General features: G+C 60.5%; 1 protein-coding gene and 1 long non-coding RNA gene across 3 annotated transcripts in view; one reads left to right on the forward strand and one right to left on the reverse strand.

Annotated features, from left to right (window-relative positions):
* The window catches only part of ZNF469 (zinc finger protein 469), a 49437-nt gene extending 39639 nt beyond the window's left edge, over positions 1–9798 (reverse strand). Inside the window, exon 1 of the mRNA XM_081217466.1 lies at positions 9587–9798. The gene's annotated coding sequence lies outside the window, so the exon portion shown is untranslated. The remainder of the gene's footprint in view (positions 1–9586) is intronic.
* A 10578-nt stretch (positions 9799–20376) lies between these two features.
* Positions 20377–23947, forward strand: LOC308606195. 2 transcript variants are annotated; one of them, XR_014013782.1, is made up of 3 exons: positions 20377–21931; positions 22195–22286; positions 22877–23947. It is a non-coding gene; the product is annotated as an uncharacterized lncRNA (long non-coding RNA). The 2 variants fall into 2 exon arrangements; XR_014013783.1 differs by having other exon boundaries at positions 22198–22286.
* The last annotated feature ends 269 nt before the right edge of the window (positions 23948–24216 follow it).

Consider the following 24216-nt stretch of genomic DNA (forward strand, 5'->3'; position numbering starts at 1 on the left):
GGCCTGACCCGAGGGAGCGCCCCTGGGGAGCTGGGATGGGAGCGTGACCCCCTCCCCCTGCCCCCAGGCTGCCCTGAGCACACGCTTGGTAACGCTCCCCCTCGCCCCCCAAACCCGGCCTTCGAAGACGAGCCCAGAAGAATGTGAAATGGCTCTCCGGTCACTTTTACAGACGACACACTGAGATGCTCGCTAGATAAAACACATCATGAAAGTTCACGCCACCTGCTTCTTTTCCTCGTGCAGCCACCAGAAAATCAGAAGCGGTCTCTGTGGCTTGCACCCCATTTCCCTTGAGGGCACTGCTTTCTTGAGGTCCCATCGCTGCTCTACACTTCGGGGCCTGACAACCTCTCCTGAAGGCACATGCCCGAGACGCCTGGTTGCCAGATGGCGTCCACTCCACCTTCTGGGGGAACAATGTCCGCCGCGCACACCAGGCCCGGCCCTTGGCTGCCAAAGCCCCTGCAGACCCATTGCCGGCCATACAGGTCTGCACCCCTGTGCCAGGAGGCACAGCTGTGCTGTGGGGCGAGTGGGGAGACTGAAGGCCCAGGAGGGGACACACTGAGGACCCCAGCCTGGCTGACCCTTCCCGCGACCCTTGTCCTCCCCGACATGACGGGGTCCCCTGGGTCCTGCGGGGCTCAGCTCACAGCCCCCTGAACACCAGCCTCAAGCTCTTGTTCAACAGGCCCCGGGCAACACGGCACAGGAGGCTTCGGGCCTGCACACACAGATTCAGCACCTACGACAGGCCCTTCCGGAGCCTCTGAGGCTTTAATTATTCCCCCGGCACCAGCCCGGCATAAACACAGCCTGGACATCCAAGAAAAGCACGCTGCCGGCACGGGGAGCCTTCCTCAGAGCTAGACGCAGCCTGGGCACTGGCCTGCCGGTGAGCTTGTTCAGGTAACAATCGGATTCGGGGGCCCTGAGCTGACCCTGGAGTGGGCACGCTCCCGCTCGCCAGGAGAGACCACCCCGGCCAGGCCTGGAGGGCCGCCGGCTGCCTTTCTTCCGCCGGGAGGGCACTCCGGGAGCAGGAATGCATGTGGGCTGGTCCGAGTTTAGAATGTATTTATAGACGGCTGCCAGCCGAGTGGTACCCTCGAGGTCAGCTTCCTGCCAGGCCCTGTGGCCAGATGTTTACTGAGATTGCAGAGACCGACCCACCCACGCATGCCCGGATTCATTCCACATCCATGCTCAGAGGCCGCTCCATGCTGGGGCCTGGCCAGACTCCGGGAGCTCGGAGAGGAGCTGGCACCGGGTCCCAGCACACCAGGGACTTGAGACATGGAACCATTGTGCGTTTGTGCGCAGGGCAGAATTAAGAAGGAGCAACGGAGGGGAGGGGACTCATGCTTCCTTGGAAGGGAAGCCTTCTCAGAGGAAAGGCAGGGCAATGTTAGAGGTGGGTTTTGAAGGATGAATAGAAGTTTTCCATACATCCCAAAGAGAGGAAAATAGCATGTGTAATGCTATGGTGGTGAGCAAGGAAGTGGTGTATGTGGGCACAGCTGCTGTCCAGTGTACCTAGAACGTGGCATCTAGGGACAAAAAGATAAGGGCTTAAGAGGGTCTTGAACTTCAATGTGGGTAAAGACTTAAAGTCACCAGGGGAGCTTATAAAGATGCAGACCCCAGGCCCTCCTCTAGCAGTTCTGATTCAGCAGACCTGGGTGAGACGGGAGTCTGCTCCAGGGTCACAAACCCCACCTTGAGAGACTGAGGCCCAGAGAAGGAAGTGCAGTCTGGAGAGACTTCCTGGAGGAAGCAGGTGAGGAAGGCTTGGATGGGGGAGGGGCCCTGTGCTAGGGGTCGGCGTCAGGGATTCCACAGCTGAAGGGCACCTGGAGACCAGCATTGCACGGCGGCCACGACCACATGCTGGACCTCAAGAACCTAAACTGCCTCACTGATTTTGTATTGATCCCATGTTGGAGTGATGGCCTTTTGGACCTATTGTTTTAAATATAGTTAATTTCACCCGTTTCTTTTTTTGTTTTTAAATGTAGTTTCTAGAACATTTAAACTTACTTGTGTACTTTGGTTATATCGTATTATATGTGTACATGCAATACTCATGACATGATGTCATACATGCACACAACACTCACATATGTGCACACAGGCACACACATGTGCATACCCACACACAAGCGCACTCACATGTACCCACACGCGTGACACACTCATGTGCATACTCACTCAACACATGCACACCCCACAATACACACAGGCACAGGCTCACAGACACGGCCCCACACACACGCACACCCTTGCTCCCACGGCTGCACACGGCCACAAGCTGCGACCAGGGCAGGCCCCGGTCTAGGGCTCCCTTGATCTGAAGGCGGCCCCGCAGGGCAGAGGCGCGGGCAGCGAAGCTCCGGCCTCTCATGGGTTCTACAGGCCAGGAGGTGGGCCGGATGCACTGGCGGCCTGACCTGTCCCTTGGCCGGGCCCAGGTCCTCGGGGTTCTTATGCTGGGGCCCGGCCCTACCCTCTGTGCCTCAGCTCCCACACCTGTAAAACGGCACCAGCGGTCCCGCTTCCTGGGGGACGGACACCCGGCACTGGCCGCCGTTCCGGCACCTGCCAAGTGCCCACCCTCCTGTCGTGGTGCAGACCAGTCCGACAACTGAGTGGGGGTGTGACTGCTGAAGGGGGGCCCTGCCCCCTGCAGCCCTGGCCAGGGCCCCATGAGGGCGTCACCCTCCCCGCGGCTACTCTCACGTGGGCCCCTGGGCCCCTGGGACAAAGAAGGCTGCGGTAAGCACCAGGGCGGGTGCGCATCCCCGCTCTGACTCGGAGCTGTGTGAGGGAGGCGGCCGCTTCACCTCGCCCTTTCTTCCCCAAGGCGGGGGCTGGCCGGGCCGTGCTGCCTCCCGGCCTCCCCTGGTCCCGCCCAGACGCCCCCTTCGCACCTCTCCTGGAGCCGCTGCCCCCAGGAGGACTGAGGCGGTGGCCCGGTCACAGCGGCCCAGGCCTGGAGCACAGCCTGGCCCGGGCAGTCCCGCGCAGATGACTGCTTGCTGGACGCAGGCACGAAGCACAGAAGAAGCCCAGCACGCAGCGGTGTCGCGCTGTGGCCCCCGGGGAGGACCCCACCCCCTCCCAGTCTCCGCGTGTCACAGCTAAGGAGAAGCCAGCCTGCTGGGTCGGGGTACTGAGCCCCAGCGCCTCGGCTCCCTGTGCTGTGCCCAAGCGTGCCGTGCCTGGCGAGAGCCAGCGTGGGAGTGCCCGGGGCAGGGCACGCCCCTGGACGGGGCTGGAGGGCACACCTGGCCCCAGCCCCCGAACCCTCTGACTGCTCTCTGCTGGGTGGGCTTTGGGCAAGTGTCGTAACCTCTCTGGGGTGAGAACCGTGGACTCCGCTAGTTGTTGGGCTTGTCTTTTCTGATTGTGTGCTCTGGAACCATGGAAATAATCACGGAACAGGTTACAGGGCCTGCTTTGGGATGGACCTGAGCTAACACTCCAGAGGTCACCTGACCTCAGCAAGTGATGTTGGTATCTCCTGGGAATAGTGTCAGTTCAGAGCCAGTGTCCCTGAGTGATGTGCTTGGTCCCTCTCGGAGGGCACAGTCACCCTGGGAAGAAACCCCTCGGGAAGGCTGGGGGCAGGGCGAGCAACCATACATTTCTAGCAGAGCAGCGGGGTCTGGCCTCAAGGGGACCTGGCCTCCCTTTCATTCAGGGGAGGTGCCTCTGGGAGGGGCAGGGGCCAGAGGACAGAGCCTCCTGCAAGACTGCAGGACTGTCCTTAAAGACATGGCCTCGGGGTCATGACAGCCGCTCTTTGCCTCCGTCTCCCCTTTGCGTCCAGGCAGAGGTTGAATCCGGGCCCCTCTTCCTGGCAAGTGACCCCAGGCCAGCGCCTCTGCCTCCCTGCCCCCGTTTCCTTGTCCACAGAAAGAGGGTAAGGTCCCCATCCCCTTACCCACCGGCGAGAACGGGAAATGGTGCAGCTGGAGGGTGGAACGGTCTGGCGGCTCCTAGACAGGTTAGAGTGACCACGTGACTGCACGGATGTCTACCCACGAGAACCGAAAACACACGTCCACACAAACGCCTGTACACGCATGTTCACAGCAGAGTCATCCACGCAGCTCAAGGGTGAAAGTGCCCAAGTGTCCATGGCGGATGATGGATACACACAGTGTGGTCGCCCACACGCTGGAATATTACTCAGCCTTAAAAAGGAACAAAGTTTCAATCCCGGCTGCGATGCAGATGAACCCGGCGAATGCCACGCCAAGTGAAGAGAGTCATGGAAAGAAAAACACTGTGTGGTTTCGTTCATGTGAAACGTCCAGAATGGGCAAATCCATAGAGAAAGAAAGTAGCTTAGCGGTTGCCAAGGCTGGGGGAGGGGCAGGAGTGACGGCCAGTGGGCACCAGGTTTCTTTTTGGGGTGATGAGAATGTTCTAGAACAAGACGGTGGTGATGGTTGCCCAACCGTGTGAACACACTAAGAACCACTGGAGGCGTGTACACTTTAAAAGGGTGAATTTTATGATACATGAACTATATATATATTTTTAAAAACAAGGTTCCTGCTGAGTAGGGCTGATGTAGGACACGAGATGCCCACCAGCCCGCGGCACCACAGCCTCCGCCAGTGGGGCCACCTCCTCCAGTACCAGGACCTGGTCCTGGCTCCCTCGCCCCGTCCAGCCACGGCCATGGCAATTCCCCACTGACCACCCCCCAGCCCCGCCCCTAGCCAGGAACCCAGCGAGACCCTGTTCTGCAGCGTCCCCAGAGGGCAGCGCCCGGCCGGCCACATGCAGGGCCCGGAGAAGCAGTCCCCGTTTACACACGGCCACCTTGGCCCGGCCACCCCGGAGGAATTCAGAAAATGCAATGGTCACATTCTGCAGGGCGGCGGGCCGGGCCTTCGGAAAGACTCAAGGGCCGCTCATGAATGTGGATTCTGTTTAGCTGCTGGCTGGGACGCCCGCCTGCGAGCAGCCCACAGTCAGGACGGAGGCTGTTAGCAGACAGCCGGCTGCCGACTCCTGCCTGCCCACCCGCCAGGGGGCTGGAGACGGCGGAGGAGGCTGCTCTGGTCCCGGGTCCCTGTCCCGTCCACCTGCTCTCACCCGTATGGTCCCCCCACCTCCACTGGCTGCTGACTCTGGCTACAGGTGGGTGGCCGAGCCCAGGACAGGCAGCTGCGTAAGGACGCACCCTGAAGGCCACCTCCCCTTGGCCCTCTCTGTGATGCAAACTGGGCCTCCCAGGGGGCCACTGCCTAGTTATGGCCTCTGGGGAGGCTGAGCGGGCCTTGACCCAGGGCCCTGAGTTCCCCCCAAACCCATTTTTCACTTGAGTGACCCCCACCCCTATGTGGCAGGGTGAGAGCTGTGGGTGTGAGGACCCCCCGGGGGAGGCAAGGACAGCTGTGCTGCCAGCCCCTGGGCGGCAGGCCGTGGTCCCCTCTTGCTTCTAGCTCTGGGTGATGGGGAAGACGGGGCGGGGAGGGGGCCTGGGACGACGGTGTCGGGATGTGGCAGGTAAGCCCCCAGGGTCCCCCAGACTAGCCCCACGTTCTGGAGGGAGCCTCCCTCCATCCTCAGGCTCTCCCCACGCTCGTAAAGGGAGCCTATATTTGGAACTGTCCTTCAAAACGCCAGCTTTATTTAGACAAGGTTGTAATTCTAAGAGGCCACTTCAATCCCGACAAGAACTGGGGCGAGTAATGAGCAGGAAACCTATAGTTTGACGCCGGGGTCATGGCCCCCGAAGTCCTGCCACTGCAGTCACCAATCTCACTTTCTGGTCGCTGGGAGCCAGGACGGGCGACCGCAGGCTGGCTCACAGTGCAGGCCACGGCCAGGCCCGGCCCCCGCCTGCCAGCCTGCCTCCTACCCTTCCCCAAGCTGGCCTGGCAGAGCCAGTCCAAGGGGGCACCTGCAGGAGTGACGTGGACCCATAAGAAGGCTGAGGGGCCGAAGCGCGTGATAGCACCCGAGGAAGAAGGAGGGAACCCCAAGTCAGAAATGACAGAGGCCTCAGTCCGGCTGGAGGGCAGCCTCCAGGGTGCACACGTGACGGCACCGCGTGCGCAGTCCTCACGAGCAAAGAAAGCGGTCCATGCAGGGCATACACGTCTGTAGTGGGGCCGCCACTCACGCTTCCAGGATCTTTGGGCGTGTAGGACAAGGCACCCCCAGGGTGGACGCAGACTGGGTGTGCGGAGGGAGGCCTGCTGAGCAGAGTATGGGCTCGGCGCCCTTGTGCACTGAGCAACCTGCCCCACTGTACAGGCTTACTTTCTTTCCACCCAGGGAAATGGCGGGGCTGAGGGAAGTACGAGAGTGCAATCAGTCCCTGAGGACAGCGTCTGCCACCCCGGCTATGGCCACCAGGTGAAAGGTGAGGATAAACTAGCCCCAGGCAATTGCAAGGATGTCTCACAGAGCTCACCCCGCCCCCACCCTCCTCCCTCCACTAGGCTCAGTTCAGCCCCCAATTCCATCAGAGAACGAGGCTGGCAATAGAATCCGAAAGTCCCCCAGCCAGGGGGTGCTGAGGGCACTGCACGGCTTGGCGGGGCCAGAGCTCTGAGCACGGACGGCATCATCTTCCTGTTCATGGGGGACAGTCTAGCGGGGGATGGGCAGGCCCACAGGTGATGACAGGTGGGGTGCCAGAAGGAGTGCGGGTGGAACAGAGGAAGGGCTGTCCTGATGGGGAAGGTGGGACGGTGGAGATGGGGGACAGGACGCCAGGTGTCCAGGCCACGAGGTGGGAAGCAGGAGCCAGCATCCTGGATGCTGAATGGACCAGGAGGGCTGTCCGGGAGAGGACGGGCTGGACTGTGGCTGTCTTTGAATGCTGGGCTCCAGCTCTGTCTGCAGTGGGCAGGAGAGTGGGCTGGTCATGCACTTTCCCAGCCCTCTTCCCCACCACGTATCTACAGTGAACCAAAGCCAAGGTGGGCAGGCCAGCCCCCCGGGGGTGGGCTGGGGAGGCGGGCCCACCAGGACCCAGGCTGCATCCTGCCTTGGCTGCACGACGGTTCCCTACAAACTCCCTCTGTCCTGGACTCGCAGCTGGCACCTCGCACCCTTTCAAGTACTTTGAATCTTCCACTCCCCTCCCACAGACCACTGGGAGTCTCCGTGACCCCGAGGGCAGGAACCACGCAGCATCTGCCCACTCGACACGCCTGCCTGTGCCCCGGCGCTCTGTCCCTCAGCCTGTCCCATGACGCCCTGCGAAGTCCCCCACGGTCCTGGTGACTTGCCCACACAGCCCGTGGACAGCTGTTTCTGGAGCCTGTGCTCTTGGTCTGCACTGCCTTCCCCCTCACTCTCGGCCCCTCCTTTTGGATGAGGAAGCAGAGGGTAACTGAATTCTTAGTCAAAACCAACAGGGATGGGGGGGGGGCTTGGCGCGGAAGTCTCAGGGCTCTGGAGGAAGCAGAAGTGCGAGCCAATGTCCAGGAGCACGTGTGTCTTTGGCACCATCAATGGTTGCAAGGTTCCAGAAGAAAGGAGGTAAGGGCAGGTCTCTGCTTCCCGGCCACCCTGGTGCTCACAAATGTGAAGCCAGGTGGAGACCCGCTGACCTTCTCCCAGGGAGGGAAGCGGGAAGGTGCCTGGCCTGGAAGTTAAGTTGGAAAAGGCGCAGGCCCTGAAAAGAGGAGGCTAAAAGGAGACATAATCTCTCTATTAACATTCTGCAGAGGCAACCGTGTGTGAGAGTTAACCCAAGTGTGCTGCCCCCGGATGACAGAACTGGAGTTGACAGAAACCACAGGTAGGAGGCTTTCTGCTCTACTTGCAGCAGAGCTTTCTTGGAACCCTTCGGCGGATTTCAGGGGTGGGACCTGGCTGCTGTGACAGGAGTGAGTTCCCCGTCGCCGGGGGTATTCAAGCAGAGTCGGTAACCCAGAGGCAGGGTCTGGTGGAGACTGGATGAGGGGGTTGAAGTTCATGACCTCTAAGTTCCCTCTGACCCTGAAATCCTGGGACTTGCTGCTTCCACACTGCCCGGGGTGGCAGCCAGCCAGGGGTTCGGGTGCGGGGCCACACACCCTTCACCAGGCTGAGACGCTGTAGGGGGCACGGTCCCCCTTGAGATGGCCTGGCCTTCCTATTTTCTTCAAACAGGATTCCCCCTCTTCCTCCTCACAGGGAGGCTCCTGGCAGGCTCTGCCCCGTGGTTCCGGACCTGCCAGGCCGGGCACAAGGGCATATGTCCTCCCAGGCCACTTTCTCAGAGGTGGCCCCGGCTGTCCTTCCTTAAACTGTAACTCCGCCCCCCTCCGCCCCCCCCCCCACCACGCTCCCTGTCTGATACTGTCCCCGGTATTTTGCCTGTTACCTGGCCTGTTACCAGGAAGGCAGTGGTCTTTGCTGGGTCAGGGGATGCCTGGGAAATAGTGGGGCACTGAGACGGCTCAATGCACATTTGCTCAACCAAGAGGCAGACGTGGAGTCTATCTGATGGAATGGAGAGGGGCTATCAGCCACTGCTGCTCACTAGCTGTGCTACGCTGGCCCAGTTACCTAACCTCTCTGGCCCTCAGTTTCTTCATCTAGAATACGGGGCACTACCTAGCTCACGATGTGAGGATTAACGCAGTAACACGTGGCACAGTCCCTACACAGCAAATAGTGTCCGCTCAAGCGCCAGTCCGGAAAGGGTTAAAGGCCTCAGCAGCTGCCACGGCGCAGGAGCCCCCCACCGCCACCGCTGCACCCAGAGGCCTGTCCCTCCGACCCCGTTGCCCTCACCCCCACCCCCCGGCTGACGGTGCAGGGGCAGGGTCTGGTGGCCGCGGGAAGTCCCCGCGAGCCCGGCTGGCCTTCCCTTCCGGCCGCCGCCGTGCGGCGCCGCGTCCCCACGGGTCCCTCTGGCCCGGTTCCCTCGGCGCGCCAAGCCAGCCAGGGGCGCGGGCCGGGTTGGGGCGCCGCGTGGCCTCCCCCCGCAGGAGCACAGCGGCGCGGAGTCCCCCCGGTCGGAAAGACCTCACCCCGCTCCGCGCGCTGCCTCCGCCTCAGTGTCCGAGTGCCACGGGGCCAGCACGCCCAGGAGCGACCCAGAGGAGGCAGCGGCCCGGCTCGGGGACCGACTGCTGCGATCCGAAATGAATGGCCGGCCCACGGCCGCTCGCGCCCCCCCCCCCGCCCGGCCCCCGCTCCCCGCAGTCCGGCCCGGCGGCTCCCAGCTCCCCGGAACCCACCGCTCGGCGGCCACTTGGGCTGCACTTTGCAAAGTGTCCCGTGGAGCTGGCCCAAGCTCTGTCAAGGGCGCCGGATAGGGCTGAGGCCAGGCGGCACGGCCGCGGCCCCCGCCGAGCCCCCGGCGCGCCCTGGCGTCTGCGGCGCTGCACGTCCCGGGCCGGGAGCGAGGTCGGGGCAGCCGAGCCGCGGAGCAGCGAGGGCCGGGAGGGTCCGTCCGGCCCCGCTGGGGCGCGCCACCGAGGGCGCGGGGACGCGGCGGGGAGCGGGCAGCCAGGTGACCCCGGGGGCCAAGCCCCGAGTCCCTCCACGGCCGCCCGAGCTAGTGCCGCTGCCCGGGAGCCGCGGGCGGCGCGGGGCGCGGCGCGTCCACACTCACCTCCCGCTCCGAGGGCCCCGCGCCGCTCGCCGCGCTGGCGGATGCGAACGAGCTCCCAGAACGGCAGCGGCGGCTGCCGGCGCCCGGCCCGCGCGCAGCGCTCTGCGGCGCGGAGGCGCAGTCCTCATCCCTGACCGCAGGCCCGCCCGGGCCGCGCAGCGCTCTGCCCCTCCGGGGCGGGGTGGGGAAAGGAGGAAAGCAACCTCCACCCGCTTCCCAGGTCGGGCCGCGCGGGCCAAGTCCTCTCCAAACAAGCTCCCGGCAGCCGGCTGGGTGCTCCGGCGGGCCGCGGGGTCTGCCCCCAGGCACCGGCGGGGCGGCTTCAGTTACAAACTTTGCTTCCCCCCCGCACCACCCCCCGCTATTTTTAAGCACCGCTCTTCCTAGGTGTTTGTTTCAGGGGGATCCACCTAGTGATGGGGGTCCTGATGGGAAAGGTACGTAAGCCAGCAAACCCTGCCCAGGCCCACTGCCAGCCCACCCCAAAACTGGTAGGGCTTGCTGCTGCTCAGAGGCAAAGGCTGGATTTAGCACGACTTCCCAAACTGGTGGTGTGAGTGTACCCATGTGGATTCCAATCGCTCCCCTATCTCCATCCCCGCCCGGCCTCCTCTCCAGCCCTCACCTGGTACGGGCCGGGTAAACATTTCCCCTGTGCCTCTGGCGGGGAGGATGAGTAGTGGCCGGGGGGTGGGGTGGGGTGGGGGGCACACCACTGTCGCTTTGCACCTGCTTGGGGAACTTCAGCTGGAGGTCTCCCCACGCCTTGAAGGTGGGAGCTGATGGTCCCTAAAATCATAGTGCCTTTGCTCTGGGCACCCCCGTCCAGCCTCTGGCCTGTCCCAGACTGGAACCCAGATGGTGGGGAGCTGGAACCATGCAGGTCCCTAGAGCCGGAGGGACCCTAACAGGTCAGCTGCTCAGTGGTTCATTCACAAATGAGGCCAGAGAAGGCAAGGGATCTGCCCAAAGCCACACAGCCCAGTGTGTGTGACACAGGCTATCCGGGGGCAAGCAGGAGCGAGAGGCCAGTCCCTGGTGTAGACATGTGGGTCCTTCAAGGTCAGGGGGCGGCCCTCATGGGAGGCGTCCATCAACAGATGCTGGCCCTCCCCACTTTAGACAAACCGAGGCACGGGCTTAGGGCGCTTCTGAGAAGGGAAATTGAGGGGAATTCTTCGCTTTACAGAAAGGCATCCTTTCAGAACTAGTCCTCTGGACCACGTTCCCCCTGAGGGCGCTGCCAGCGCTGCTCGGACTACGAAGTTCAGGTTTCACACCCTCTTAGGAACACCTTTATTATGTAAAGCAAGGTATAGGTAACACAGGGCCTTTGGCCCAGAATCCTGCACACGGGTGTGGAAATGAGTGAATGGGCTGCCCAGTCCACCTGTGGCCTATGGTTTTGCATCAGTGGTCGAGCGCTGAGCTCTGCACGTACAATTCATAATCAGCTAAAGCACACTGTGAATCAAAGCTGATTTTCCTATGGCTGCTCATTACAGCATCTGAGGAGGTTCCAGAAATTCCTGCCAGTCATCTTGAAAAGTTGAATTGAACAAGGGGCTAGGGGCTCACAGGCCCCGCCTCCTGGCCCTGCTGGCGCTCAGGGGCTCCAAGCCTCAGCTCACATTTCCGTGGCATCATTCTGGGCCTCAGGGTCCTGGGATCGCCCTCTCCATGGAAAGCGGCACAGGAAGGGGCTAAGAAACCCCCTCCAGTTAATCGGTATTTCAATCAGTTGGTTTCCTAAAGTTTCTAATGCCGGGGGTCCCCTGGCTCAGACAAAGTTCCCAGAAGGTATTTCCTTCCGGATCCTTCCTAATGGGTCTATTCTTGTTTCTAAGAAAGGCCACAGTTTCAGAGCTCACCCGTGTGTGTGTGTGTGTGTGTGTGTGTGTGTGTGTCTCCAGCGTGGTACACCCGCGCACCCCTTGTGTGAGACGCATTCTCTCTCTCCCGAGCGTGCAGAAGCAACACAGGCCCTGGCTCCGTGCTGCCGCTGTGACCACAGCCCTGAGAGCTGATGCACAGGTGCTGCACGAGTGAATGAATCTGGCTACCCTAGGAGGTAGCCTACTACCCTCCCCATCTCACAGGGGGCTGAGAACACACCCGAGGCCACGTGGCACGCCTCTCCTGCTCCAGGGCCACCATCCCACACAGCTGGGAGCCCAGCCCTCCAGGCTGGCGACTCTGGACAGCCCCCAAGCCCCTGCCCCAATCCTCCAAGCGCAGCTGCTTGGGCATGAAACCCAGCACTTCTCAGTCGGGGGGCTGCTGTGACATCCATCAGGCAGACACCAGAGATGTTCCTGAACCTCCTGCGAAGCTCAGGTCACCCCCAAAATGAAGGGTAATTGGGCAGTACCGAGGGGGAAAACCCCGGGGCCGGTGGCCTCCAGGTGGTTGGTGACCTAGGCCTCTGGGTCCCAGAGCCTTCTCTTCCTCCTCACTGTCCCCTCAGCTGGACGTGGAGCTGCAGCCCCCTGCCCAGGAAGAGCTGCCCGACAGGACACCCCCGTGGGGCTCGGTGGAGGGGGCGTGGCCGGCAGGGTCTCCTCCATGGGAGGCCCAGCTTCTGCCTTGAGAAGCAACAGAGCTGGAAGGTTCCCAGCTGTACTAAGCCTCCACTCTCCAAGAGGAGGCAACCTCGCAGGGGTGCTGACCCGACTTGCCCAAAGTCACAGACACAGAGCCGGGCTCTCCCACTGCCTGTCTGTCCCCTTGCTGCCTGCCACTGGCCACCCCCAAGGGGCAGAGGCTCCCTGGGCCCCCCGCGTGTGCTGGGAGAGCCAGTCAGCTCCTGAGTCATCCCCTAACTTCTGCCTGATGTCAAAATGAAACCGCGGACCCAAAGCCAGAGCAGGGGCGGGAGGAGTGAAACCTCCAGCAAATTCCAGGGGTATAGTGTCAACATGGCCGTTGCAGCTTGACACTCACAGTGCCTGGCATGTGGACATCCATCCGTCAGGCAGCCTCCCACCTCGGAAGTGATGCCCACCCCTGCCCTGAGGGTGGGTCCTCTCCAGTGGGATCCCCAAGGACGAGACCCTCGTCCCTGGGAGATGAGACCTCAGACCTCGGACCAGGCCTGTGGCTGTGACGTGCAGGGTCGGGTGTTCCAACCCTCCTGGAGTTTTCCCGGCAAGTGTCAGCTGCCATCTTGGGCTCCTTAGCCCCCTTTGCTGGATGGGGAGACTGAAGTTGGCGGAAGCAGAGGGCCCACCTAAGGACGCAGGAGCTCACGGTAGAGACTGTCCCATCGCTGACTGCCTCTGCCTGCCACTGGCCTCCTGGCCGAGTCCAGGGTGACAGCATGGTGGCAGGTGGCTGCCTGAGCCCTGGGAGCCCGCTGTCAGCCTCATAGAGATGCCTTCTGGGTGCCCCTCACTTCTTCAGGGGTCCTGCTGGTTAACGGGGGAGTGTGGATTTGGTGGCTCTCGGGCCCCATCCCATGAAGAGCCTCTTCAGCACGGATGCAGCAAACATCGACGTATATGGTACCCAAGACCTGCCCAGGAAGGTGTGCCCTGTGCACCGTCCCTGTGGGCTCCAAGGAACCCACGTTAGGGACATAATGTTGGCAGAATTTGCCAAATAGTCCGTGAACTCAGGGAGGCTGGCACAGGCAGGCCTGGCCTCTGTCCCCCGCTGCGCCCTGCCAGCTGTGTGTCCTTGCGCAAGTCAGCAACCTCTCTGAGTTTCTGCCTCCTGGTCTGGGAGGTGGCAACAGTGATGCCCACCACCCAGGGAAGAGTTGAGAGGCTGGGAGGGCGAAGCAGGACCCGTGGGGTGGCGGGGCAGCCCCAGCTCCTCCAGACAGTGGCCGGGGGTCTCTGAGCTGTTGGACATGGTAGTGGTGTCCGAGGGAGGAGGACCAAGTGGTCCCAGGACGTGAGGGACCTTGATGACCCCTCTGGCCCTTCAGGCACCCGGGGGCAGGGCCTACCTACACGTCTCCTTCCTGACATCAGGGAAAAAAAAATCCAGCCCTTAGAGGACATTAGGGAAAGTACAAAATGCAAATGAATCAACCTTTATCTACAAAGCATGGCGGGAGCTTTCCTGCACGAGTGCAGCTCAGGTCCCCAACAGGCATGCGTAAAAGCTGCTTTGATGAGCTGTCTGGGGCCTTTGCAGGGTCTGCTGTGATGGGGGTGGGTCCCCCAGCGAAGGTGGGGGGGGGAGGAGGGAGGGGGAGGGCGGGAGGCCTGAGCGGTGGCCGCGCGGGTGGGGCCAGAGCAGAGGCAGCCGCTTTCCAAGGAGACATTCCAGACTGACGGTGGCGTGACTCAGACACCCGCCTGGATCACGATTGTTTCTGCCTGTCTTCCTGTCTTCCCAGTGGCCCTGCTTGTGAGCAAAAAGAGGGAGAGGAGAGGGTGTTCTTCCCAAGGAGGGTGTCACACACAGACACAGGCACGCCCTCCTGCCATATGCCACGCACAGCCCCGTGCTCTCCCACATGGGGGCTACACGCCCCTGGGCCCGGCGGGGTCCAGCCCAGGCCGGGGGACCCAGGACTCAGCAGAGGTTCGGGCTGTGCAGGACTTCCCAGGGCAGACAACTCTCTTAACCCTCCTCGGCCTCCAGAAAGACCTCCGTGCCCTGCCCACTGGCTCAGGACTCCAGTCTTTCCCAGGCTCCTCCCAGCAGGGCAGCACGCAGCTGGCGGCCCAGGTCCAAACCCCAACCCTGCCATCTGCCAGCCACGTGGCCCGAGCCTCAGTTTCCCCATCCGCCGCGGTAAGTCCGACTCGTTCATGAAGGTGCTGGGCCCCACGGGTGGCTCTTCAGCACCCAACAGTCTCAGCCCGAGCATCCTGAATTCAGCCTCTCGCAGGCCTTCAATATGGGAATCCTTCTAATGAAAAGAAAACAGAGGTGGCGGAGACCAGCCAGCCGGCCGAGGTAACCCAAGCCAGCGGCCTGGGGCATGAATGGGCCCTTTCATGGGGCGGCCACAGAACGAGGGCCTGGGGTGGAGATCACCGCTTCAGCCCAAGGAATGGCAGTGCCCGGGGCAGGCCCGGGGCAGGGAGGAGACGGACAGTGGCCTGCAGCCCTGTCCTCGGGGCCTTGGGGCCTCCGGGCCCAGCCTCCTCCCCTTCCCTGTCCTAGGTGCCCCCCTGACACCCAGCCTGGCTGCAGGAAAGGAGCCAGCCGTCCCCCGTCCAAATGCCACTGTCGTTGTTTTTCTCGTATAATTATATCTCCGAGGGCTAACTACAAATTTACATTTTGCTCAGGTCGGTCATTTATCTGGAGCCTGCGAGGAAGGCCCCAGCTGTAAAAGGCGCATTCATGTGTGTTTTTGTGTTGCTCGGGGTGACCGGCCACGGCGCGCGGACACAACTGGCCCTTTTAGCCGGGGCGGCTCTAGGAGCAGCGGCGCCCTCACCGCCTGGCCTGTGTAAACGCCTCCATGCCACTGGCCATGAATGACTTCAGTGTACAGAGGTTTTCTTTTTCCATACCTGGCCACCAGAACATCCAACATTCTTCTAGAAAAAATGTGGCAAGGTCCCTGGGATCGTTTTCTCTCCAAATGGCTGATCCATCCCAGTCTGGCCCCGACACAAGCCAGCTCTTCTTCCACTTAATGACGTGAAAGAAAAATCGTGCTTCCGTTTTTGCCACCTGCTGTGATGGCCCCAACCAGAGTTCCCTCTGACTTCCTGGGGGCGAAGGTCAGCGATGAGGCATTCCTCCTGGGTCTTTGAAGAGACATGGCGGGCCGGCGTGGGCCAGCCTGCAGGGGCAAGTGGACCCCGTCTGGGCGCAGAGCCGGCGGGGCCTGGGTCTGGGACCAGCCCAGGAAGCAGGTCCCACTCTGGACGCCAGTGCATGTTCAGGCGGCCCTGGGCCTGGGCACAGGCCGTTCCTGATGTCCCCGCTTGTCCCTGCCGGGCACTGCCAGGGAGCTGCCTCTCCTCCCTGGGGGCCATGCCTGTCATGGACGTCTCCTCAGGGGTGAACACTGAGGCCAGGATAGGAGGAAACAGGCTGGGTGGGTGGGTGGGTGACCTGACCTCAGCTCGGTGTGTGTGTGTGACCGTGTGTCCAAGCGTGTGTGTACACATGCACATGCGATTGTGTGTACGTGTGTATAGGCATGTGTTAGGGGAGGTGTGTGTGTTCCTGAGTGTGGGTAGGTGTGTGTTTACACATATGTGAGGATCATGTGTATGTGCATATGTGAGTGTGTATATATATATCCATGAATATGCATGAATACATATGTGTCAGTGTGTGTATGTGCGTGGGCACGCTTGAGTGTGTGTGCGAGTGTGTACACGTTTATGTGAAAGTGTATATGTATATTCAAGAGAGTATGTGTACACGTGAGTGTGTCTGTGTATGTGCACGTGTGTGCATGCCCACGTGTGTGAGTGTGTGTGTGTGTGTGCGCTCACACCTATTCTGCTGGGACTCAGGATCCCTGAACCAGAGGCCGGGCCTGCTCACCTGCTTGCCACCCCCACCCCCGTGCCTGCAGCAGGGCCGATGCCCAGATGCTTGTATCTGCGGAGAAGTGAACCAGCAAAGTGCGTACAGCCGCGCAGGAGCCTGTGAATGTGTCCCCGACGGCTCCTCTCGCGGCTGAGCCTGCGAGGATTTCCTGTGATCACGCATCTTGCTGGGACTGCGCCCACGCCAGGGAGGGTCCAGAGGTGCTGAGCGGCAGCACTACGGGGTCCAGGTCACATGCCAGGCCCGCCTCTTCCTTCCAGCTCGTCCTTGGTTCCCCTGCCCCGTCCCCATGGCTGCGTGCGGGCACTAGTGGACAGTACCTCACATGGTCACCATCAGTGACTTTCCTGCCTGACTTACTTCCCCGTCACACTCCCCCAGTTCCCACAGTGGTCGTGACCAACAGCTTGTGGTCAGGACAGCCCGACAGTGATCCCCCCCGCCCCCTCCTTCCCAGGACCTGCCCCGAGTCTCCCAGCCGGAGCCCCACCTCCAGCCCCTCCGTTGGCAGCGGGTGCCCAGCACGTGAGTGTGGGGACGTGCGGAGCCCAGGGCCCCGGCCCTGCAGACACTTTTCACAATGGCCGGGAAGATCAGTTCAGGGCCCGCATCGCCCGGCCCTCTGCTTGTCCAGGCCTCGGTCACCAGGGTCCAACCGGGACACACTTCCACGAAGGGCTGGACCCTCCCTGGCTGCCTGCCAAGCACAGTGGCTTGAGCAGTGGGCTTTGTGGGCAACACGTGGGCCCGAGCACAGGGTGGGCACTGGAGAGGCCTTCTCGAGTGGACCCTTGGCACCACGGCCCCACCCTGACGCCCAGGCCGCACAGTGGGTGGCAAGAAGCATGGTCCCGTGGCTGCGGCCTGACTCCAAAGAGGCCTCGTGTCCACAGGCTCCGCACACCCCCAGGTCCCCCCCGGTTCCGAGCCTTGGACCCCAGCATGACCACTAGTCCTTGCCCACAGCTCTCTGCCACGTCCTGCCCGCTGGCCTCCAGCTGGCCCTGCTCCCCGCCCCTCCTCCTGTGGTGCCAGCCTGCGCAGAGAGCAGAAAGCTTATCTGGGACTCCATCCGCAGAGCACCCCCTTGCTCAGGAGGACCTGGAGGGGCTACGGAGCCTCCCGGGGAAAAGCAAACCGCGGGAGTGCAGCCTTGCTCTGGCCTCTTCTGTCATCGCGGGGAGAACCTGGCCCCCCCGCCCCCGAGCTGTGCTGTCTGCATCGGGGCCACAGGCGGTGGTTTGTGCGCAAATGAATTAAAAGTAGGAATTCACCTTCCCGCAGCGCTCGCCCCATTCCCAGTGCTCAGCGGCCACGTGTGGCCGAGGAGCTGGGCCGCACGGCGGGACAGCACGTCCGCCATCGCAGGAAGAACCATGGGACCTGCTGGCCAGAAGGTGTGCGCACGGCGGGCCCGACAGGCGTTAGAAAGATCCGAGCAGCGCATCCTAGTCAGCAGCCCGGTTTCCTCTTCCCGCTGTATCTTGTAGAATCAGCAACAAACCAGTCACGCTCCTACCAAACCCTTGTGCTTCACCAAACAAAGCCACCGCCTCCCCTTTGGGCCCCATCCCTTCCTACGGCATCGGATGGAAAGGGCGGGAGCAGGGCCAGCCCAGCGCCCAGGGTGACGTCACCAATCAACCCCTCCCCCCAGTCCTTCTCAGCCCCTCCCCCCAGTCCTTCTCAGCCTCCCAGGCAGCCTTTCCACGGAGGGGCGTGGGTATTGGACACCTGCTCACACCTGGGCCGAGGCTGTCACCCGGCCAAGGCCCTCGAAGACCTGACTTGGGCGAGATCACCTGACCGCTGCCTGCGTGGTCCTGGTACCCTGCGCATGCGAGGTTGGTGGGAATGCAGTGGTTCCTGCCCTCCGGGCGGTCACTGCCAGTCATTGACTCAGATAAACAGGATGTTCACGCATTGTGCAGGTTCTGGAACACATGGGGCACCGTGCCCGGCACACCCTGCACACGGTGAGCCTGCACAACTCTCAGGGCTTGAGTGCAGCTGCTCCAACTCAGCGGCACCCCAGGCCCTGCACAACCCCACATGGTGTTTGCTACCAAGAGTCTAGCTGTTCAGGGCTGCAAAGGTGGGTTAGTGTCAGTAATGGAACAACTCATTGCAAAAACATCCAGGACATCATGGGGAGGGGGGCCTTTCTAAAACATGGACTCCGTCGTGTCACGCCCCTGCTCAGAGGCCGCTCATGGCTCCCTAGTGCCCGTAGGACAACACGTACTCTCAGCTATAGACTCAAGGCCTTTTGCCGCCAGGGCCAAGTGCATCCCGGTCTCAGCACCTTCCCTCCTCTCTGCCTTTCCCACCCCGACTCAGGCCACACGGAGCTGCTACACGTCACCCTAAATACCTCTCCGTCTCCCCACCTCACTCTGCATTTCCTCACCTCCTGCCACCTTTGCCAGCCCAGCAAACTCTTACTGATCTCCTCCAAGACCCACACAAACAGTCCCTTCCTCTATGAAGCCTTCTTGTAGACTCTTAGACTGTGGCAGGCGTACACCACACCATGCACCAGTCTCCCCTCTGGGCCTTATTCATGTTCGTACACCTCACACCTCAGCTCCGTACGTCCACGATGGTCTGATTCTGTCCTTTCATTCTTCACCACACAGTCGTCCCTCAGCCTGGGATGCTCTCTTCTCTGTCACTTGAAGCCCCTTCCCTCTTTTTTGTTTTGTTTTGTTTTGTTTTCCAGTACGCAGGCCTCTCACTGCTGTGGCCTCTCCCATTGCGGAGCACAGGCTCCAGACGCGCAGACTCAGCAGCCATGGCTCACGGGCCCAGCCGCTCCACGGCACGTGGGATCCTCCCGGACCGGGGCATGAACTCGCGTCCCCTGCATCGGCAGGCAGACTCTCAACCACTGCGCCACCAGGGAAGCCCCCCTTCCCTCTTTTAAACCTGTTCAGGAGGTACCCCACCCTCTCCAGGGAGCCATCTGTGCTTAACACAGTGTGACCATGGGACATGGGCAATTGTACAGAGCATCCGAGGATGGCAGTGCCAGAGAGACTCTTGGGGATGGTCTGGTCCAGCCTCTTCATTTTACAGGTGAAGAAACAGAGGCCCAGAGAGGGAGAGACAGCTGGGGCCCGGCTGGAGAGGGAACAGCTCTCCCGGGGCCTCAGGCTCTGCCCTGAGCCCAGAGGAGCCCCCTGCACGGCCTCTCCCCAATCCCCAGGCAGGGCTGCAAGGCTGACAGGCCCTGTCCTGCTCTGCTCACTCTCCAGGTGTCTTTGCTTCATTTTACTGCCCCCAAACCTCCTAACACATGCCCAGTGCCACTGTGAGACACCTCCACAATCTGGGCACCAGGCAAACTGTGACCGTGGGCGGTGGAAGAGGGCAGCCCTGCCGCTCACCAGCCGTGGGACTTCAGACACCTGCCATTTTCTGAGCCCCAGGTTTGTCCTTCGAAAATGGGGATAACACGTATTGGTTGTCAGGATGATTCAAGGAAATGACGTTTGTAAAGTGCTTAAGAAAGGGCCTGACACAGAGCCAGTGGACCTGCCACCACCATTGTGATGTGGTGATGGTGGGGATGATGGTGGTGGTGATGATGATGATGGTGGGGATGATGGTGGTGGTGATGGTGATAATGGTGATGATGGTGATGATGATGGGGATGGTGGTGGTGGTGATGGTGATAATGGTGATGATGGTGATGATGATGGGGATGGTGATGATGAAGGTGATGATGATGGTGATGGTGGTGGTGGGGATGGTGGGGATGGTGGTGGTGGTGGTGGTGATGGTGATGGTGATGATGGTGGGGATGGTGGTGGTGGTGGTGGTGGTGATGATGATGGTGATGATGGTGGGGATGGTGGTGGTGGTGATGGTGATAATGGTGATGATGGTGATGATGATGGGGATGGTGATGATGAAGGTGATGATGGTGGTGATGATGATGGTGATGGTGGTGGTGGTGATGGTGGGGATGATGGTGATGCTGGTGGTGGTGGTGGTGGTGGTGATGATGATGGTGGGGATGGTGGTGGTGGTGATGGTGATAATGGTGATGATGGTGATGATGATGGGGATGGTGATGATGAAGGTGATGATGGTGATGATGATGGTGATGGTGGTGGTGGTGATGGTGGGGATGATGGTGATGCTGGTGGTGGTGGTGGTTATGCTGGTGGTGGTGATGATGAAGGTGATGGTGGTAGTGGTGGTGATGGTGATAATGGTAATGATGGTGATGGTGGTGGTGGTGATGATGGTGGGGATGATGGTGATGATGATGGTGGTGGTGGTGGTGATGGTGGGGATGATGGTGATGGTGGTGGTGGTGGTGGTGACGGTAGTGATGCTGGTGGTGGTGATGATGAAGGTGATGGTGGTAGTGGTGGTGATGGTGATAATGGTAATGATGGTGGTGGTGGTGATGATGGTGATAATGGTAATGATGGTGGTGGTGGTGATGATGGTGATAATGGTAATGATGGTGGTGATGCTGGTGGTGGTGGGATGATGGTGGTGATGATGTTTTTACTACCTCCAAATTTTCTCCTTCAAGGGATGCTCCTGTTTTCTGCCTTCCCTGCTTGTGACGTAGAACTTCACAGATGTGAGGATCTCTGGGTGGGTGGCAGGTACGGGCCTGGGTGAGAGGACAGCTGTCAATGGCAGGAACAGACCTGTGTCCTGAATGATGTCAGCTATGTCACCTCGCCTCCTGGGCTCTGGTTTCTCCTTCTGTGAAACAGTGAGGTTGAACTGGGTGATTCCTAAAGGGTCCTTCTGGGTTTAAGGTTTTCTGACACAGTTTTTGTTTTACAGCAAGTGGTTTTTGCAAGGATCTTTCTTCCTCCTTCAGATATTTATATTTTCTGCCATCATTTCAACAAAGCCTGTCTTGGTGGTGCCTTTACCTGGACATCCAGCAACGAGATGGCGTTTGACATGCAGAGATACATACACACAGGGTTACTTCTGTGAGAGAGAGAGAGTGAGAGTGTGTGTGTGTGTGTGTGTGTGCGCGCGCGCACCCCCAGCAGACCCCCGACATCCCAGAATGCAGACACCAATGCCTCCAAGGCCCATAAATTCAGTACAGCAAAGGCACTGACTTCACTGAGAAGAAACAATCAAGCTCCAGCGTGGCTCCTGGGTGGCTGGCTAGGTTCATCCATAGTTACACATCCCGGGAAGGGCGGGGACAGGAGCACCGCACCCCCAAAGCCGCACCCGCTCCAATGGACCTGTGAATGCCAGTCGCTGGAGAGACGGGACTTTCCAGCACAGACCTAGGGGACTGGACTGGAGCTCTGCTTCCAGGAAGCGTGGCTGGAGACCTCGAGCAAGTCACCTCTCCGCTTGGGGCTCAGGTCCCCTCCTGCTCCCTGCGGGGACGGTCGGTCCTGCCCGGCCTCTCTCGAGATTATCGTGAGGACTGAGCTGCTGGACACGTACCAAACCCTCCGTGCACTGTCGGGTCCGGTGTGAGCATGAGGCTGATGTTCCAGGCATGTGGCTGCACGCATTTGAGGATAAGTTAGCGCCTGCGACCCCAGACCTCCTCCCAGGGCTGTGCCAGGGATGCAGCACGTCACGATGCTCAGTGCCCAGCTCACAGCAAGAGCTTCGAAAATGAATCTCCTTCTCCTCCTTGCACTCCCTCTTCCTCTCCCCCTCCCTCTTCATTATAATCATTATTATTAATTGTTATTCTACACAAAGCAAAGACATGCTTCAGTTAGAAAACACGGAAAGGGGCCAGCGATGTCTTCAAATGGACACCACCAGCTCTTAGCTCGCTCCAGAGCAGATGCTTCTAAAACAGCCTACAGGTGGTGGTGGGGGTCCGAGGCCCCCGCCAGCACTGTCCTTGCTGTGAGTACTGGGGCTGAGGGGCTGCGGGTGCCGTGTGGCTGTCCCCTAGGGAAGCTTGTCTCGTCCCCTCCTGTCTTCCTGTGGCCAGGGCCTCCTGTGAGCTGCCTGCTGAAGGGGTGTGTGGGCAGCGGCTGAGCAGAGGGTCTGGGGCCCGAGAACATGCAGAGAGTCCCTCTGTCCCAGGGCCCCCCAGGCCAGGACACAGGGGACATTATGCTGGGCTGGCTCCGCCCCAGGCAATGGTTTTGTTTTGTTGTTTTAAGCAGGAGACTAAACGTTTGAACATATGCAGACACGCGTGATGGAGTGGCCGCAGGACCTGGGAGCTGGAAGCCGGGGGTACCAGGACGGGCAGGTGAGCGCTCAGCATCTTGCTGGGCTGAACTGTGCCCAGGCGGCCGCGGAGATGGGCCTTAGGGCTGTGTGTCTGAGGACCGGCTCACAGAGCAGATGTGGGGTAGAGGGTGTGGGGTTTGGAGGGACATGTTGGTTAGATGCGGTCGGGGGAAGGGCCTTTGCTGCAGCTGCTCCAGTCCTGGCTCTGAGGCTTCTTAGCTGTGACCCCTGTGAGCCACCCTGTCTCCAGGGACAAAGGAGTGAGCGGTACAGGAGGGCTTCAGGCGGCAGTAACAGTGCGCTGTACAGCTGACCGTCTAGCTTAGGCGGCCTGGGGCACGTTCTGAACCCCCTGGACCTAGTTCCCTCCTCGGGGTGACCATCCCCATCTCTGGAGGACGGCTGGACACACAGGTTACAGCAGGGGAGGGCTGGGCTCCGCAGACACGTGGGGACGCCCGCCCTCTGCCCGGGACACAGCCCGGGAGACAGATGTCATCCCTGGAGGGGGTGGAGATGCGGGAGGGGTGGGTCCCGAGGTGCTCAGCCTGAGGTCACCTGAGGGCTGGGGTCTCATGCCCCTCTCTGAATCCTTCTCGAACCCGACAGAGCGCCGCTCGGAGCAGCTCGTCAGAGAGGTCTGCAGGGAGACGCCTCTTTCATTCGCCAAGAGAAAAGCAAAGTGTACCGGAGCGAGTTGTGTCCCCCTAAAAGGTAGGCTCAAGTTCTCTGCCATTACCTGCGAATGGGCCTTATTTGGAAACAGGGCCTTTGCAGATGTCATCAACATTAAGATGAGATCATGCTGGACTAGGGTGGTGATTCCAATAGCTGGGGTCTTTATGAAAAGAGGGCGATTTGGACAGACTCAGAAGAAAGGGCCATGTGATCATGGAGCACCCCCAGAGCTGGAGGAGGCAGGAGGGACCCCCCCACCCAGAGCCTCTGGAGTGAGCACGGCCGCAAGACACCTGGATTTGGGGCATCTGGCCCCAGAACTGTGAGAGGATACATGTCTGTTGCTTTAACCCACCCAGTTTGTGGTGATTTGTTATGGCCGCCCTGGAAAACGCAGGCACGACCCGGGGAACCAAGAAACAGGCGGTGACACAAACAGGCGACTTGAGGAAGAAATACCATGGCCGATGCACAGAACACGCTGCTTCCGTGAAGCATGGAGACATCAGTGATGTGACACTTTGCTGTTTTTCTTCAGCAAATTGTCGAAGATTTAAAACACAGAGACTCTGCGAGTCTGGCCAGGGCATGCGACATGGATAACTCACAGGGCTGTTTCCCAGAGTCTTCTTCCCTTTTGTGAGTTCATCCTGGAAGCAGTCACACCAGGCGAGGTGTGCCCTCCCCTCACCTCGTGATGTCTAAGGTGGACGTGATCTACATAAAAGCCGTGATAGAGCCTGACGCCAGAAAGCACTGGAATCCCGCGTCCACCGCCCAGGAAACTGTTCCTTCTGTGTCAGCGTGAAAAGTCGCTTACAAGAGACATCAGTGCTAATTTCATGAAAAAGCAATGAGACTTGTGTGCTCGGGGCGCAGGAGCCTGCCGAGTCAGCAGTGGGCATCCCTGGGCTGCAGAATCAAGCGGAATTTTGAAATTTCCCTGTTTGGGTTTTGCTGTAGTTTCCAAACTTTGTGTAAAAAACAGGTATTATTTTTGAAACAGGAAAACAATGCAATTAAAAGCAGTGGTCTTGGCCCAAGAGCTCAAAGCCACCGCCTGCTGGCCTGCTGGGGCTCAAGTTGGCGGCAGAGGGGGGTCCCCGGGGCGGGAGCAGACGGAGCAGACAGCTGTGGTTTCTGAGGCTGCGGCGGCAGCAGCTTGTTGTGACTGTGCTGAAGTCCCTGAGGCTGGGGTCGATGGTCCGGCGGTGGCTTCTGTGACTGCACAGCCCTCACCCCCACAGCCCTGTGACAGCCTGCTTTGTCAT

Source organism: Mesoplodon bidens, assembly GCF_964165515.1.
Source record: "Mesoplodon bidens genome assembly, chromosome: 18".
Taxonomy (NCBI): Eukaryota; Metazoa; Chordata; class Mammalia; order Artiodactyla; family Ziphiidae; genus Mesoplodon; species Mesoplodon bidens.